Below are 16,775 nucleotides of genomic sequence, written 5' to 3' on the forward strand. Positions count from 1 at the left end.
GTTCTGTGTTCATTTATATGTGTGTGTGTGTGTGTGTATGTGACTGCTAACATGAATTTGAGCCTTTGTTTTTAATGAACTATTCACTAGAGTGCTTTTGCATTCTATACCTATCTTTATATACTTGTATTGTGTACACTAGAATGTATACATTCACAATTATATATACACAGTTTAAATTTTGCTGTTGTGTATGGGAAATACACACACACACACAATTATATCCATAATATTTTTTTTCTGAATAGGTAATGTGTATGATGCAGAGGCAGTTTCAGAGTCAATCACCCCAATCTTACACACATTACTTAGAAGTACATTATTTTGCAATTCATACAGTTTACTTCAAGCTGAGGTGTGTTCATGGAATCAGCCCAATCAGGCTTAAGTCCTCTGTTATTATCAGCTGCCATCTGTGTGTATGAATGTGAGCCTTTGTGTTTTCTGATGCTGGGTGTAATATATATGCAGTACCTATGCCTATCTGTATATTTGTGTCATCAGATAAAAAGTTCCTTAGTCTGTTGCAGTCAGGTATGCCTCCTTGGCAGAAGGGAAACACACACTGCTCACGATAAAATCTTTTTTCAGGAGTGTGATCTGAATGATGAAGAGCTGTAGGTCCTTTGGTGTTATTTAAGAATGAGCATTTGTGTGATTGCAATAGACGAGTCAGAGTTGGTGATGGCCAGCTCTAAAACATGAAGTTGTATTAAAAAATGAAGACCTGACTACCTGAGATGAAAGAAAGAAAGAAAGAAAGAAAGAAAGAAAGAAAGAAAGAAAGAAAGAAAGAAAGATGTGTTCACGCAATCGCAGTGATAGTGGTTAAAGAGTTAACCAAGATAGCTGAGCCCTGCAAAGCTAATTGTGAGAACCCAGAATTTCCAGGCAATCCCGGTTAAACTGCTGTGTTAATCTACATTTAACAAGGATAGATAACCAGATCTGATCATGTTTATCTATCCTGTTTAAATGCAGGTTAACCATAGCAATTGGATGAAAATTGCCTCTAATCAACAAACGCGTGAAAGTTTAATTACCTTTAGGATGGGAAGATCTTGATTAAAGTCATTTGGTTATTCTCATTATTTCAAGTGTGTACAGAAACAAACACCCAAGTATTCCCAATAGCTGACTCTAGAGGCACCAATCTGATGTAAAGAGACTAAAGAGTTTTCATTGATTTAAGTTCCAACAGTAAAGAAAGACACTCGACATGAAAGCTCATGAGATGAATATTATTCTCTACTGGAAGCTTCAGCAGACTCGAAAGAGGAGAGGAAGATAAAGAGCAGGAGGGTGAGGGAGAGAAAAAGAAATCAAGAAGGAGAATCCTCAGAATCTGAGGCTGTGTAAGTAGTATTGCTTGGGGGGGAAATCCCACCCACTCCACTCTGGAAGAAGTAGATTGTGATAGCATTTCTCAGCCTGTGTGATTGTGAGATGGAAAGGAATGTTAAGGTGGGAATCTCTCTTTTCCTTTGATTTTGCCTCATAGTTCCAGACTATCTGTTCGTTTTCCAAAGGATAAGATATATAGCTGTTTAGGTCATCATCTTGCTGCCACGGGCCTCACTGGAGTCAAGGTGGAGAAATCATTCTTCCAATCTGTATAGAGTGATGGAATTTGTTTATTAAAAGCAAACTGTTTGGGGAGTCACAGTAGTCTTCTTGATGCAGACACCACAGTGCTGGGGAGAAGTCTGCACTTCCTTTGTTTTTGCCGTAATGTTTTTCCAACAAGGAGAAACTGCAGGTTGCTAACCATAGATTGCAGATAGCTCTGGCACACCTCTTGGTGAAGAGAAGAGTATTGCTCAGTAGCACAAAGTGTATTTGCCGCTTAGCCATTGTTGTGCTAGAGGAGTCTGATGTGACTTTGAAGCCACTTCAGTCTGGCTGAGATAGTTAAATGATTTCCTCCCTTGTACTCAGAAGTCAAGGCTGTGGGTGCTCTAGGAAGAACTAGATAGCACAGGTCAGCAAAGTGAGCCTAGGCATAACACAGAACACTGTTCAGAGTCATAAAAGTTAAAAGAGACTTTGCTGGCGCCCGAAGCATCCAATTGCTGCAAAACTGAAATATAAAATTATAAATATTGTAAATATCTTTGTGTATATGGAGTAAAGTCTGAATGACCAGCAGCAATGCCAGATACAACTTAGTAGACAGGACCCTCAAAACCATGTCCATGAAAACGTTCCTGTTTTTATAATAGATTGAATGCCTTGGGTGGTCACATAATTGCAGTGCTGCATCCTGTTCTGTTGTTACGGAGTTACTGTATGTGAAGTGGTTTGAACAGTCTAAAGCACATGGCACATTGTACGTGATTCACTTGAGGCAGACAAATTGGTCCAGACACAGAGTGAGCTGAGAGGGAGCTTGCGTATATTTCTATTAGCACTAAAATGGAAAGGCCTTAGAAAGTAAAGAAGTTCTATTGATGCCCTCATAATGTGGAATTCCTCATAAGCTAGTGTACGTGTGGACCCAGATCTAAAGTCCCATATTGTTGATGGGATCCAATTTCAGGGCCACCACCTCAAATTTCCAAAGGGTCGGATTTGGGCAGGAGGAGGAACAATTCTCAGGTGGCAAAATCAAAACCTCTGCGCAGGTGTGGTGGCCATTTTTTTCTACCAGGCACATGCAGAAGCCAAAAATGTACCTAAACTGGGCCTGGCCACTCCAGCTGGGGTGGGGGAGAGCCCCCACCACCACCCTGACCACCCATGCAGCTGATGATGAAACTACCACTGGCGACAGCAACAAGGTAAATTTTGACTTCCCTCCCGCCCCAACTCTGTTTAATTAAACCCCCTGGCCCTCTGCTTTATTGGCAAAGGGGAATCCTTACCAGATTCCCCTTTACCAGTATGTTCTGAGACGGTCTTACACGGATCCATCTTTAATTATTTTTATTTCTCTATGTACATCACTTTGGGAACTTTTGTTGAAAAGCGATATATAAATATTCTTCATCATCATAGTAGTAGTCATATTTGAAATGATCAGATAGATTCTTTTCATTCAAGCCAGTAAAAGTGATCTGTTAAACTATAACCATGGTGTTATATTTTGGGTAATTGCATTGACACAAGATGCAGTGTGGACATATTGTGCAATTTTACACATGAAATAGGATGCAACATTTGCGCAGTTGTGCAAGCACAGAATTGCACAAATGGAGTTGTGTAACAGTGCTGCCATTATATAATATGACCACACTCATGAAATGCTGATTTTGCCATTTTTGTGCTTGCAAAACAGCGCTCTTGTGCAATTTGTGACAAATGTTACGTTCCACCACATGTGTGACATTGCTCAGTATGTCAGCCTGAGAAAAGGTGGAGGGGAGGCTCAAATGAACATTCTACCCCTGAGCTTCTCAGAGTCTTAAAAAGGCCCTGTTCTGAAGGAAGTGTTTGCTAGGGATCTCTCGCTGAGCATAGTCAACATACACAGACTACAATTCCCAGGATTCTTTGGGAGAAAGCCATGACACTTAAACTGATATACAGCATATATACAGTCTTAGTATAGATATACCTTGTCAGTCCTAACTTTGCCTCACCAGCAGTGCTGATCTTTCTTGGTGGTTTTGCAGAACCAAGCAGTCATTGTCCTTTCTTAATCCTACATGAGTTCATTCATCTATCGCTGTGTTTTCCCATCTTGTCTGTCATCCGTCTGTGTATAAACCTGCTGATGCTGCTCTTGCAGACCCTGATTTAGAAAGATGATGTGAATGCTAGAATGAGAAAAGGCTCCTCATTTTTGGAAGGCCTTTTCCTCAGACCTGTCTAAACCCCTTTTAAAACCATCCAAGCTGGTGGCCATCAAAACATCCCATGGCAAGGAATTCCATAGATTAATTATGCGCTGTATGAAAAAGTACTTCCGCTTGTCCATCGTAAATTTCCCAACTTTCAGTTTCATGGGGTAACCCCTGGTTCTAGTGTTGTGAGAGAGAGAGAAATATTTCTCTCTGTCTACCCTCTCCACTCCAGGCATAATTTTATACACTTCAATCATGTCTCCCCTTAGTCACCTCTTTTCCACGGTAAAGAGCCCCAGGTGTTGTAGCCTTGCCTCATAAGGAAGGTGCTCCAGGCCCCTGATCATTTTGGTTGCTCTCTTCTGCACTTTTTCCAGTTCTACAATATCTTTCTTAAGATATGATGACCAAAGCTGTACGCAGTACTCTAGATGTGGCCGCACCATAGATTTGTATAAGGGCATTATAATATTTGTATAATATTATATATATATATATATATATATATATATATATATATATATATATATATATAGTATGCCCTTTGTATAAGGGCATTATAATATAAGATCCCCTGCTAGCTTGGCAAAGAGGCACCTTTTACCATGGTGATTCTCTTTATTTAGCAAGGGGAGAGTAACTGGCCCTATCCACCCCCAGCACAGTACTTCCAGTGACTGTTGCTGGTGTCTATCTCATGTTGCTTGTTAGATTGTGAGCCCTTTGGGGACAGGGATCCATTTTATTTATCTTATTTATTTGTTATTTCTCTCTGTAAACCGCCCTGAGCCATTTTTGGAAGGGCAGTATAGAAATCGAATAAATAAATAATAAATAAATATTAGCAGTTTTATTTTCAATCCCCCTCCTAATGATTCCTAGCATGGAATTAGCTTTTTTCACAGCTGCGCACACTGAGATGACACTTTGAATGAGCTGTCCACCACGACCCTAAGATCTCTCTCCTGGTCAGTCACTGACAGCTCAGATCCCATCAGCACATATGTGAAGCTGGTGTTTTTGCCCCAATGTGCATCACCTTACACTTGCTTACACTGAACTGCATTTGCCATTTTGTCGCCCAGTCCCCCGGTTTGGAGAGATATTTCTGGAGTTCCTCACAATCCATTGTGGATTTCACTACCCTAAATAGTTTAATGTCATCTGTAAATTTGGCTACTTTGCTAGTCACCCCAACTTCTATATGAACAAATTAAAGTGCACTGGTCCCAGTACAGAGCCCTGGGGAACCCCACTGCTTCCTTCCCTCCATTGTGAAAACTGTCCATTTATTCCTACTTTCTGTTTCCTGTCCTTCAACCAGTTACCGATCCACACATGAACCTGTCCCCTTATTCCATGACTGCTAAGTTTACTCAAGAGCCTTTGGTGGGGAACTTTATCAAAAGCTTTTTGGAAGTCCAAGTATACTATGTCAACCAGATTACCTTTATCCACATGCCCGTTGACACTCTCAAAGAATTCCAAAAGGTTAGTGAGGCAAGACTTTCCCTTGCTCAGGTTTGGCAGCAGGTGTAACCTAGCTCTTCTTACACATCTTTGGTGGTATAAATGTCATCACTCACTTAGACTTACAGCAGAGCGTATACCACTATGGGCCAGTTCTAGGACATTCAAGGAAAAGAGGGCAGCACCAGAAACATGGACAAGCAAAGCAGGGAACAAGACTTCAAAAATGCAGAGGGGGTGTGGGTGGGGACCCAGCATGCCCAGTGTGTTTTGGCATATGCCTTCTTGTGCACCCTTTTCAATAAATTTCATTTTCTACGCAGCTTCTTAAAGCATTTCTTCCCCCCTTTTAAAAAATCCTGTTCTAGGCCTGTCATCTGATAATAATGTTTACTGGATTGATCCTCTGTCTGTGAATGGGTTGATTGGTTAAATGTAAATAAATGTTCATGTTGTCAAAAACCCAATGGAGGGGCCATTTTAAGAAGGAGTGTTAGCTATCTTACCATTAAATAAACATTGCTAGAAGAAAGACCATTTTAAATATTTTCTTATTGTTTCTTTCTTGCATAGTGGGTCAGATTGGACAATACTTCCCCCTGATTCAGGGCCGGATTAAGCTAGTGTGGGGTCTGTAGCATATGTTATAAATTTTAAAAATGCACATAAATATCAAAACATAAACCGCACACATGCTCCAGATGAGAGCCCTGAGAGGATCCGGGAAGAGGAGGAGCCATCAGGCAAAGATCCTTTGTGCTACATGGTCACTTGCGGTCGGGGTGGAGGGATGCTCCAGCTCTGGAGTCGCACATCCCTTGTCGCAGGCTCATCGTGGTGGCGCACTCTCCAGCGGCATAATAGCACACGCCACAGTGGATTGGGAGTGTGGGAGATAGCACAAAGGACACCACACCTGCACACAACACAGCAACACACGCCTGCACACACGCAGAACCCACAACACGTACCATGCAGCATGCAGCTCCCCCGACATGTAAACAACAGCATTGCCAGATTATGAGAATACGGTGAGATGCCGATTTCGCCAGACAGCTTGCAAACATTTAGTGTGGGGCCCTCAAAAATGTGGGGCCCGTAGCAAATGTGAGCCCCTGGTGGCGCAGTGGTAAAACTGCCGCCCTGTAACCAGAAGGTTGCAAGTTCGATCCTGACCAGGGGCTCAAGGTTGACTCAGCCTTCCATCCTTCTGAGGTCGGTAAAATGAGTACCCAGAATGTTGGGGGGCAATATGCTAAAATCATTGTAAACCGCTTAGAGAGCTTCCAGCTATAGAGCGGTATATAAATGTAAGTGCTATTGCTATTGCTATATGCTACTTTTGCTACAAGGTTAATCCGGCTCTGTCAATCATTATCATCAACAACAAATATTTATATACTGCTTTTAAACAAAAGTGTTCAAAGTGGTTTACATAGATAAATAATAAATAAATAAAATGGATCCCTGTCCCCAAGGGGCTCACAGTCTAAAAAGAAATATAAGATAGACACCAGCAACAGTCACTGGAGGTACTGCGCTGGAGGTGGATACGGCCAGCTGCTCTCCCCCTGCTAAATAAAGGAAGCAATCATTAGACCTCTTTTAAAGAAGCCTGCATTAGATCCCTCAGAGTTGAGCAATTATAGGCCTGTTTCCAACCTCCCATGGCTGGGCAAGGTAATCAAGAGGGTGGTGGCCTCTCAGCTCCAGGCGATCTTGGAGGAAACTGATTATCTAGACCCATTTCAAACTGGTTTTCGGGTGGGCTATGAGGTGGAGACTGCCTTGGTCGGCTTGATGGATGATCTCCAATTAGCAATTGACAGAGGAAGTGTAACTCTGTTGGTCCTTTTGGATCTCTTGGCAGCTTTCAATACTATTGACCATAGTATCCTTCTGGAATGTCTGAGGGTGTTGGGGTGGGAGGCACTGCTTTACAGTGGTTCCGCTCCTACCTCTCGGATAGATTCATAGGAACATAGGAACATAGGAAACTGCCATATACTGAGTCAGACCACTGGTCTATCTAGCTCAGTATTTTCTTCACAGACTGGCAGCGGCTTCTCCAAGGTTGCAGGCAGGAATCTCTCTCAGCCCTATCTTGGAGAAGCCAGGGAGGGAACTTGAAACCTTCTGCTCTTCCCAGAGCGGCTCCATCCCCTGAGGAGAATATCTTGCAGTGCTCACACATCAAGTCTCCCATTCATATGCAACCAGGGCAGACCCTGCTTAGCTATGGGGACAAGTCATGCTTGCTACCACAAGACCAGCTCTCCTCTCCAGATGGTGTCAATTGGAGACTGTTGCTCTTCAAAATCTGAGCTTAAGTATGGTGTCTCTCAAGGCTCCATACTTTCTCCAATGCTTTTTAACATTTACATGAAACCGCTGGGAGAGATCATCAGGGATTTGGAGCTGGGTGTTACCAGTATGCTGATGACACCCAGATCTACTTCTCCATGTCAACTTCTTCAGGAGCTGGCATATCCTCCCTAAATGCCTGTCTGGAAGCAGTAATGGGCTGGATGAGGGAGAATAAACTGAAGCTGAATCCAGATGAGACAGAGGTACTTATTATGCCGGGTCAAAACTCTAGAGACAATTTTGATCTGCCTATTCTAGATGGGGTCACACTTCCCCAAAAGAAACAGGTTTGCAGTCTGGGAGTACTTCTGGATTCACACCTTTCCTGTTTCTCAGGTTGAGACGGTGACCAGGGGTGCTTTCTATCAGCTCCGGCTGATACGCCAGCTGTGCCCGTTTCGCGAGATCAATTACCTCAAAACTGTGGTACATCTTCTGGTAACCTCCAGATTTGACTTCTGTAATGCGCTCTACGTGGGGCTGCCTTTGTACGTAGTCCTGAAACTTCAGTTGGTTCAGAATGCGGCAGCCAGGTTGGTCTCTGGGTCATCTCGGAGAGACCATATTACTGATGGAGTTACACTGGCTGCCAATAGGTTTCCGGACAAAATGCAAAGTGCTAGTTATAACTTACAAAGCCCTAAATGGCTTAGGCCCTGGGTACCTAAGAGAGCGTCTTCTTCGTTATGAGCCCCACCGCCCATTGAGGTCATCTGAGGAGGTCCGTCTCCAGTTACCGCCAACTCGTTTGGTGGCGACACAGAGACTTTCTCAGAGGGCCTTCTCGGTTGCTGCCTCGAGATTGTGGAATATGCTCTCTGCTGGGATGCGATCCTCCCCATCTCTGGCAATTTTCAAAAAACACCTGAAAACACCTGAAAACCCTTCTTTTCACCCAAGCTTTCTCAGCTTCCTAAATTGTGGGGGGTTTAATTTCTGGTTTATTTTAAAATTCAAAACCTGATTTTGGGTTTTTAATCACTGTAATTGTTTAATTGTTGTTTAAAATGTTTTTTAAATTGTTAATTGTTATATTGTTTTTTAATTTGTTTTAGCTCTTTACTGTTTAGTGGTGTGTTTTAATTGTAAACCGCCCTGAGTCATTTTGGAAGGGCAGTATACAAATCAAATAAATAAATAATAATAAATAAAGAGAATCACCACATTAAAAAGGTGCCTCTTTGCTTAGTTAGTTGGGGCACACTCTTCCTCCTTGTCTACCCCACATGCATCTCCAATTCTGGCATCCACAGGTGTCCATGAACATGGGGGTGGTGGGTGGTGGACATAATGTTAAAAATACAGTCTATGTACATACAGTGCACCATGTGTAGAGCAAGAGTATGCAGTAGATTCCCAGGTTTTTCTTTTTCTAGTTGAAAGATTCTTCCTCAGGGAGGAAACTTCTTAGAAAGAAAAGGTTAAGATAGTCATGTGCTCTGTTTGCTAAAGTAACATATAAAACAACCCCTTATAAGATTGAACTTTATATGTCTGAGTTGAAAAGCTAAAAAGCTTTCCTGTCTATAGTTATCAAAACTTATGTACCTTTGTGGATTCTCCTCTAAGGATACCTCTTTGTTTTTCCCCATGGGAAAATGTGCAGTGGCCCTAATCAGATCTCCACCCCTTGTTTTTAAAAGGCATTTACCCTTTTTTAAAAAAGGCACAATAGATCCTATCATGGATCTGCAGCCATCTAATTTGGCCTTCAGCCCACTTTCACAATTTACCAATTTGTTTGTGTGAATTGTTCCTGTGTTTGGGAAATATGTATTTTTTTTTACTGGCTGCAAAGTGGACAGACTCAATCTTTTGAAGCAAGGAGGTAGATAATCCTCAATTTCAGGGAGGCAACACCTTTCAAGATCAGTTGCTATAACAACTGCACTTTGCATTTCCCATGGGTCTTCCACTTCAAAGGTCTTTGGAGACATGAGTACATTTACACTCTCTTCCCCTTCCCGAGGCAGTAACACAGAATTTCATCCACTGGTGTATAGACTAAAATCCTCCTCGTCTCTTCTCAGCAGTGCCCCGCTGTAACCCACTCTGCATAATTAAGAAATGTTCCCGGTTTTCAGTATTCCATAGGAAAATCTTTTCTTTCTTATTGAATTAAAAATAGCATGTTAAAACACTTCTGAGATTATGTTCTTTGTTTTAAAAAACAAGCACATATCCTTTGGAAGGCAAGAACAAGTTGCCTTCTTTCATGCTGCAGTTTGTCCCCAGTGCCTAGTGGGAGGGTGAGTGAGATGAGTGTCTTTAGCGCCTCCTCCATGTGTTCAATACTTTCTTTTCTATAGTATTTGTAGCCCCTTTTATGACGTTGATGCACAATCTGCATGTGTGATTTATCTCTTTGAAGAGATGCATAGATAATTTGTAGTTGTTCATGGGATATATAAGCAAATCAAAACAGATTTGGTCCTTCAAGTCTTACAGAAATGGTTACTTTTAAAAATAATTGCCCAGCACTGCCCAAGGGCAGTGCCTCAGGTGGTTGCCTGGGTCACGTGCCTCTAAATCAAGCCCTGCTTATAGACCCAGAATAAACATGAGTCAAGGATAGAATTGGCAGGTTCTGATGGTGAAATAAATCAATATCCATCACCCAAAATGTGGCAATAGAGGACATAAAAACAGCTATACTGCATCAGGCCTGAGACTTCTTTAGCCCAGCATCCTTTCAGACACAGTGGCCCACCAGATGCCTCTGCAAAGCCCATAGGCAAGAGGTGAGGGCATGCCTTCTCTCTTGTTGTTGCTCCTTTGCAACTGATATTTCGAGGTATCTTGCCTCTCAGGCTAGAGGTGGCCTATAGCCACCAGACTAGTAGCCATTGAGAAGACACTTATCACAAAAAAGTCTCCACTTTGCATAAAATTTGCATATGTTTATTGCTATTATTTAGGCATATTTTGATAAAAATTGGATAAAATACAAATAAATACAGCTCAGCACTGTGAGCTGACGTCAGACGTGGGGAGCATGTCGGGGCCGCTCTCGCGGCTCCTGATTGGCCACCGGCCCGGGTTCTTTGAACCCGTTGGCCCAATGGTGGCTCCGCCCCTGATCAGCCTCTAAAGGGATGCTCTCCTGGGGTTGATTAGGGCCAGTTGCTCTCCCCATGATAAATAGAAAAGATATGCCACTTCAAAAGGTGCCTTTTTACTCAGCAGGGGTAACTGCTGAGTGAAGTTAGTTAGCTAACTGCTAACTTCTCACTGCTGCTACCCAGGGCCAGCCTGGGAGCACTGAGAGGGCAGTGGAATGTATGTGGGGAGGGCACTCGGTTTTGAGCAGATTGGGTACTTAAGGGTGAGAGGATTCATTGCTGCTGAGTGCAGTGGGACGCGGGGCGCCCCATGGATGGGGCTCACTGGGAATATGCCCTGTTGCCCTGTGGGCCAGTCTGAGCCTGCTGCTACCATATGAAGGAAGCAAGCGGCACCTATCTGTGGCCCACGCCCACCTATCCCTGTTCCTGCATCTAATGGCTCTGCAACCTGCTACTGAAGCAGAACTTCCACTCTGGCTTCCCCATTGGATGGAGGGGCAGTAGGATGCCGGCTGGAGAAGGAGAAAGAGGAAGAGAAGCTGCTCATGAGAGCAAAGTGTTCAGAGCCAACAAAATGTTCCAGCTGCTCCTCATCTACTTAGGATACCACAGCAAATGCAAAAAAAGTTGTTTGGTCCCCAAAATAATCTCTATTCCTCATAATGCAAAAAAAAAAAAAAAAAGAAAAGAAAGTCCCCCGAATAGTTGCATGTTCTTTATGGAAGTCTCTAGCTGGCAACCCTAGTCAGGGACTCTCTGCCAAAGTGGTATATAACACAGCCTTAGCCACCTAATGGCGCAGCGGGGAAAATACTTGAACAGCAAGACAGAGGTTGCCGGTTCGAATTCCCACTGGTATGTTTCCCAGACTATGGGAAACACCTATATTGGGCAGGAGCGATATAGGAAGATGCTGAAAGGCATCATTTCATACTGTACGGGAGGAGGCAACGGTAAACCCCTCCTGTATTCTACCAAAGAAAAACCACAGGGCTCTGTGGGCACCAGGAATCGACATTGACTTGAAGGCACACTTTACCTTTAATGGCTTGTTAAATTACCTCTAGTCCCTTCCCACACGGCCAGGATCCTTGTCATTATTCCCCACCCACTTGGGCAGCTGTGGTTATGGGAATGATGACAGAATAGATAAAGCCTTTCCTCTCCTCTGTGTGCACACAGGAAAATTGAGAGGCTTTCCATTTCCTGGGGGAATTGCCATGTGGGTGTTAAACAGCAGCAATGAGAGCAGACAAGGAAGGGAGGGGTGTAGCAAAAGCTCAAATCAAGTGAAATGGAGCAAATGAAACCCATCTAGTATCATTTTAATCCAACTTGTTCCAGCAGATGCCTTGGCTAATTATTCTCCAGCCACTGCCAGTGGTGGAATGTCAACGGGCGGCTGGTGTCCTCAGGGAGTTTCACAGGAGACTGAGCTCAAAGATCATGCCAGCATTCTTGTCTTCCTTTTGCCTTAATTTCCTATGCTTCCTGCTGAAAACTTAAAACAATTAATAACAGGGCTAGTACTACATGTGCACAGAACACTGAAGTTCATATTGGAATTGTCATATTAGACTGGATCTGGCCTCAGGGAGTTTAACCAGTTTTATTTTATAATCAAAAGGCGGAAATCTTTTTGATTGTTTTTTTTTTTGTTTAAGTTCAGGTTGGCTTAGGGTTCTACATATATTAAATAAATAAATGCATAAATAATGATAATACATATAATATATATAATATAATATCAATCCATAGACCAACTAATCCAATATTCTAATTTTGATGGCAATCTACCTTTCAAACAATGTGCAAACACGCAAAAGTTTAATCTTCAGAGAGATGTTTCGGAATATTTAGTTTTCTTATCATTCCTCTTAATTGGTTAGCATTAAAAATGATAATGCACATTGAATAACAGACCAACCTTTCCACTTGTTGCACTGAGTGGAACAAAACAACATTGTTAAAACACTGTAAGTGTTGTTTTAACCACATATACCCATATGGCTGCATAGAAATGTGCCTAATTTCAGTGGTGAGCCAGCTGTGGACACACACTCATTGTATTTTTGACACACAGCCGTCTCCCCACGATTGGCCTCAAGAAGGTCTGTTTTCCTGTCTGAGCAGAAGTAAATCTGCACAGCAGTGATTGGCCTGTCCTTGTGTCAACTGAGCTGGCCCATCCATGAGGTGACCTAAGGTGGTCGCTTTGGGAGCCAGATTTTCAGGTGATGCTTCCACCAGCTACCCACCCCTCTGTATAGCAGAGCAAACAAGGCCCAGTACCTTCCAGTTATATCCACCAACTCTTTTAGTTTCAGCTTATATGACTGACATTCACTATTGACTTTCTATTATATTCAGGCCCAGTGGATTCACTGTGCACTGCTCCCTTAAGTACAGCCCAAGCTCCAGACTTCCCCCTCCACCTTTCCCTTGGCTTGGGAGAAATCCTGATCCTTGCCAGATGAGGGAGCACCTACTTAGAGTGTGAAATCAGTAAGTATTGGGATGTCCCCGAATTACCATTATTGCCGATGTTGAGCCCACCACAGGTGAGCTGCAGGGCATGAGAGGGAAAGGTAGAGCTTAACCAGGCAGAGTCACAGCGGTCTGCAGTGGGAGATCCTAGCTCACCACTTTTCTCATGGAAGCCCCAATTTGGTTGGAGTGCCGTGGCATTATAATTTTCTGAAAGGAATGAGATTATACCAAGAAGGGGAGGCACAATGACAGGTACCATGTTGATATTTCACACAGCTGAGCTTTTGTTATACTCCAGGCCAGGATGATTAATCAAAACCAATATTTATTGGTCAAAGTGAACATATATTGCTTTGCAAAGGCATTACATGCTTCCAGTCGCCAAACCTAGCTAATTAAAAATGGAATCTGCTTTTCTGTTCCCTTTCCCAGAGTCCCCTCTTTCTCCTGTGGCTTATTTCTTAATATATTACTGTGTTAAGGGTCTGGACTCAAAATAGGTGTCACCCATTCTACATTGTTCTCTTAATCTGGAAACCTGTCATTGCAATATGTGCTGAATTTGGAGCTGACACAGGTGCATGCCTGCCAAATTTGGCTGGCTCAGTATTGTTTTATTGAAGAAGTGCATCTTGGACTGCTAGCATGCACTAAATTACGAAAGTTTGAAAAATGTAGTGTTCTGGAGAAAGATGTAATGTGCTGATAAGAATGTGCACATTTATAACATTGGAAATGGGGTCATGGGTTAAAAAGAAAGCTATACTTTGAAATTAACATTTCAGAATTCCTGTGTAAACCATGCTTCCAAGTCCAGCTGCACACAGGGAGCTCATTTACTTGGCCATTGCATCAATATTGTAGTAAACTTGTTCACTGAAGTTAATTCAGATGTGACTATTTTTGCCTATCAAATCTTGAGGGTATAATTTGATCTTGTGTGGGTAGGGCTCCCAGACTGGAGCCCAGCAAAGTTCTATGAACACATACATCTCTTATTACATTGTTGGTCATCAATTGGTGGATCAGGTCCCTGCAGCAGAGCCACCATTTTTGTTTGTTTGTTTGTTTGTTTAGAGGTTTTTAGAAGAGGGAAGAGAGAAAAGAGGGAGAAATGGGAAACACAGACATAGAAGGCAAAAAAAGTAAAGATAGGTCCTGTGTTCTGGTTTGGGCTAAAGGTTGGTTTTCTTAGGTCTGGCCTAGATCTTCCCAGGTTTGAAAACGGTCTGTAACTCAGCTGTTGTCAATGAAGGGCACAGATAATGAGAAGCTGATAGTATGGCACACAGGACTAAGAGCTGAGAGAAAGTACTGGTGGTTACTGACGTTGAGTAACACAAGGTTCTTCCAAATCCAAATGCCAATACATTGTGTAAGCTCAAAGCCTTGTCTTACTGACCATACACCTGCTCCCATTGGCTTCTGTACTCCTTCCTGTTAGGATCTTACTCTCTGGCCACATGCTGATGGGAGATTGGAGACCTTGGGCAGTTTTCACAGTACTGTCTGGCAGCCAGTGGTTGCATTCTGAGAAGAAACTGTGTTCCCTTTTCAATATTACTTTTGTGGCAGTCACTACAGAAGTAGTATTGAAAAAGGGACAGGTTCTTCTCAGCATGCAAGTGCTTGTCGGCAGGTGGCGCTGCAAAAATTGCATAAGATCTCTGACCAGGGTGCGGCCAGCGAGTAGAATCCTGATAGGAAGGTGTGCAGAAGCCTATGGGAGTGTGTGTATGGTCTGTAAAATGGCACTTTGGATTTGTGCAGAATTTCAGAAATGGAAAGAATTTCAACATTGTGCAATTTATTGCTGTCTGGAGAGCCCACAATCTTTCATGCCATCTTGCACAAAGCAGAGTTGTTACCTTCTGCCTTACTTCCCAAGTGCTCTTCACTTCCTTCCCTGTTACCTCTACCCAAATTAGGCATAACCTGGGCTATTTGCTGGTATTCCCTTGGGCATGCAAGGAAGAAATATGAGGCATGTATATGTACACCCTGACTGAGAATTCTGGACTGGAAGTAGCAATGCAAGGGTTACTGCTCTTTTCTTTGTTCGGTCCATGCAAGATAAATTACCAGACATTACTAGGAAAATTCTCCTTCATTTCCTTTTAATCTCTAGAGTATCTAATAGTAAGTTCATGAAAAATATTCCTTCTCAGTGTGTGTGATGTAAGAATGGAGGTCACAGACATCCCCAGCCATTGCTGAAATTAAAAGACTCAGGGTCTGATATATTGAGCTGCTATGTTTCCACTATCTCCCCTGGACTTGCTCCTGTTTAGCATGATGTGAAGGCCTGCTCTGTGTGTGAGAGAGAGAGAGGTGGGGGGAGGAGGTGGCGGTGGTGCTGTAGTACTGTAGGTGAAGTGAAGTTAAACCAAAGGCGTCACTGAGTGGCAGATGAGTATCAGTATTCCTTGCCCTCAAGGAAACAGGGCAGGTATAATGTGCATACTGACTAACTGACAAGATGTCCATTGCACCAATTTCAAGTCCTCAGCCTCACTCTTTCCCCACTCTCACTTTTTTCTCCTTTTGTTTCTAATCCCTCTCCTCTAATCTTCTTTCCTCCCTGCCTTCCCCAGCCATGTCTAGAATGATCACTGAAGCGTCATTTACAACTTGCCGTTTTCCCTCACTCTCTACTTGCAAGTCAAAATTACTGGGGATTAGGCAGGGATATGTAAGCTTAGCTCTTCGTTAGCTTTCTGGTTTGGGCAACTGGAAGCTGCATCCCTCACACCCCAGCTTTTCCCTCTCCTTCACCGAGGGAATCCTGTGTTTCTGTTTGCACTCAGCAGCATTTTCTGGAGTGCAGATATAGGACAAACCAGAGTTCTTTCCAAATAAAAGTTTCCTCTGTAGAATCTGAAATCCAGATCATTCCGTTGAGGGCAGGCAGCAACAGAAAATAGCCTTTGCATTCTTGAAGTGAGTTGTTCTTGGTCTGCTTTATTCTGGGGAGGTGAAATTTTACATTTATATCCTGCTTTTTCTCCAAGGAGCTCAGAGCAATGCACATGGTTAGGTTTATCCTTGCAAGAACCCTGTGAGATAGGCTAGACTGAGAGATAAGTGATTGGACCAGAGCTGCCCAATGAGTTTCATGGCTGGATGGGGATTTGAACTCAGGTCTCCCTTGTCCAAGCACTGCACCACACTGGCTTGCATATTCTGTACTCAGAGCAACTTTCCCTTGGAGAGAAAGACATGAAAAAGTTGTTTTGCTAAACTGTGATGACATTTTTGTTCCCAAGGGGGAGGGAAGAGACACACCAACAACAAGGAGCATGGAGGCCACATGAAGCTATCTAGGTGGTGACTGCTTCACTGGAACATAGGAAACTGCCTTATACTGAGTCAGTCCTTTGGTCCATCTAGCTCAGCATTGGCCACACAGACTGGCAGCGACTTCTCCAAGGTTGAAGGCAGGAGTCTCTCTTTCAGCCCTGTCTTGGAGATGCCAGGGAGGGAACCTTGAACCTTCTGCATGCAAGCAGATGCTCTTCCCAGAGTGGCCCCATCCCCTGAGGGGAATATCTTACAGAGCTCACAGGTCTCCTATTCAGGGTAGCCCTGGCTTAGCAGA

The 16,775-nt window shown here is 43.1% G+C and overlaps 1 protein-coding gene across 6 annotated transcripts in view; it reads left to right on the forward strand.

The window, feature by feature from the left end:
• Positions 1-16,775, forward strand: part of BLACAT1 (BLACAT1 overlapping LEMD1 locus) — a 129,696-nt gene that overhangs the window by 45,280 nt on the left and 67,641 nt on the right. For 2 of the 6 annotated variants that reach the window (XM_053250533.1, XM_053250531.1), the window contains exon 2: positions 1,193-1,355. The exons of 3 other annotated variants lie outside the window; for them this stretch is intronic. The gene's annotated coding sequence lies outside the window, so the exon portion shown is untranslated. Of the gene's footprint in view, positions 1-1,192; positions 1,356-13,057; positions 13,193-16,775 lie in introns of all 6 variants that reach the window. One more of the 6 variants, XM_053250534.1, reaches the window with a different exon arrangement.

The sequence above is a fragment of the Hemicordylus capensis genome, chromosome 4 (genome assembly GCF_027244095.1).
Source record: "Hemicordylus capensis ecotype Gifberg chromosome 4, rHemCap1.1.pri, whole genome shotgun sequence".
NCBI classification, from domain to species: Eukaryota; Metazoa; Chordata; class Lepidosauria; order Squamata; family Cordylidae; genus Hemicordylus; species Hemicordylus capensis.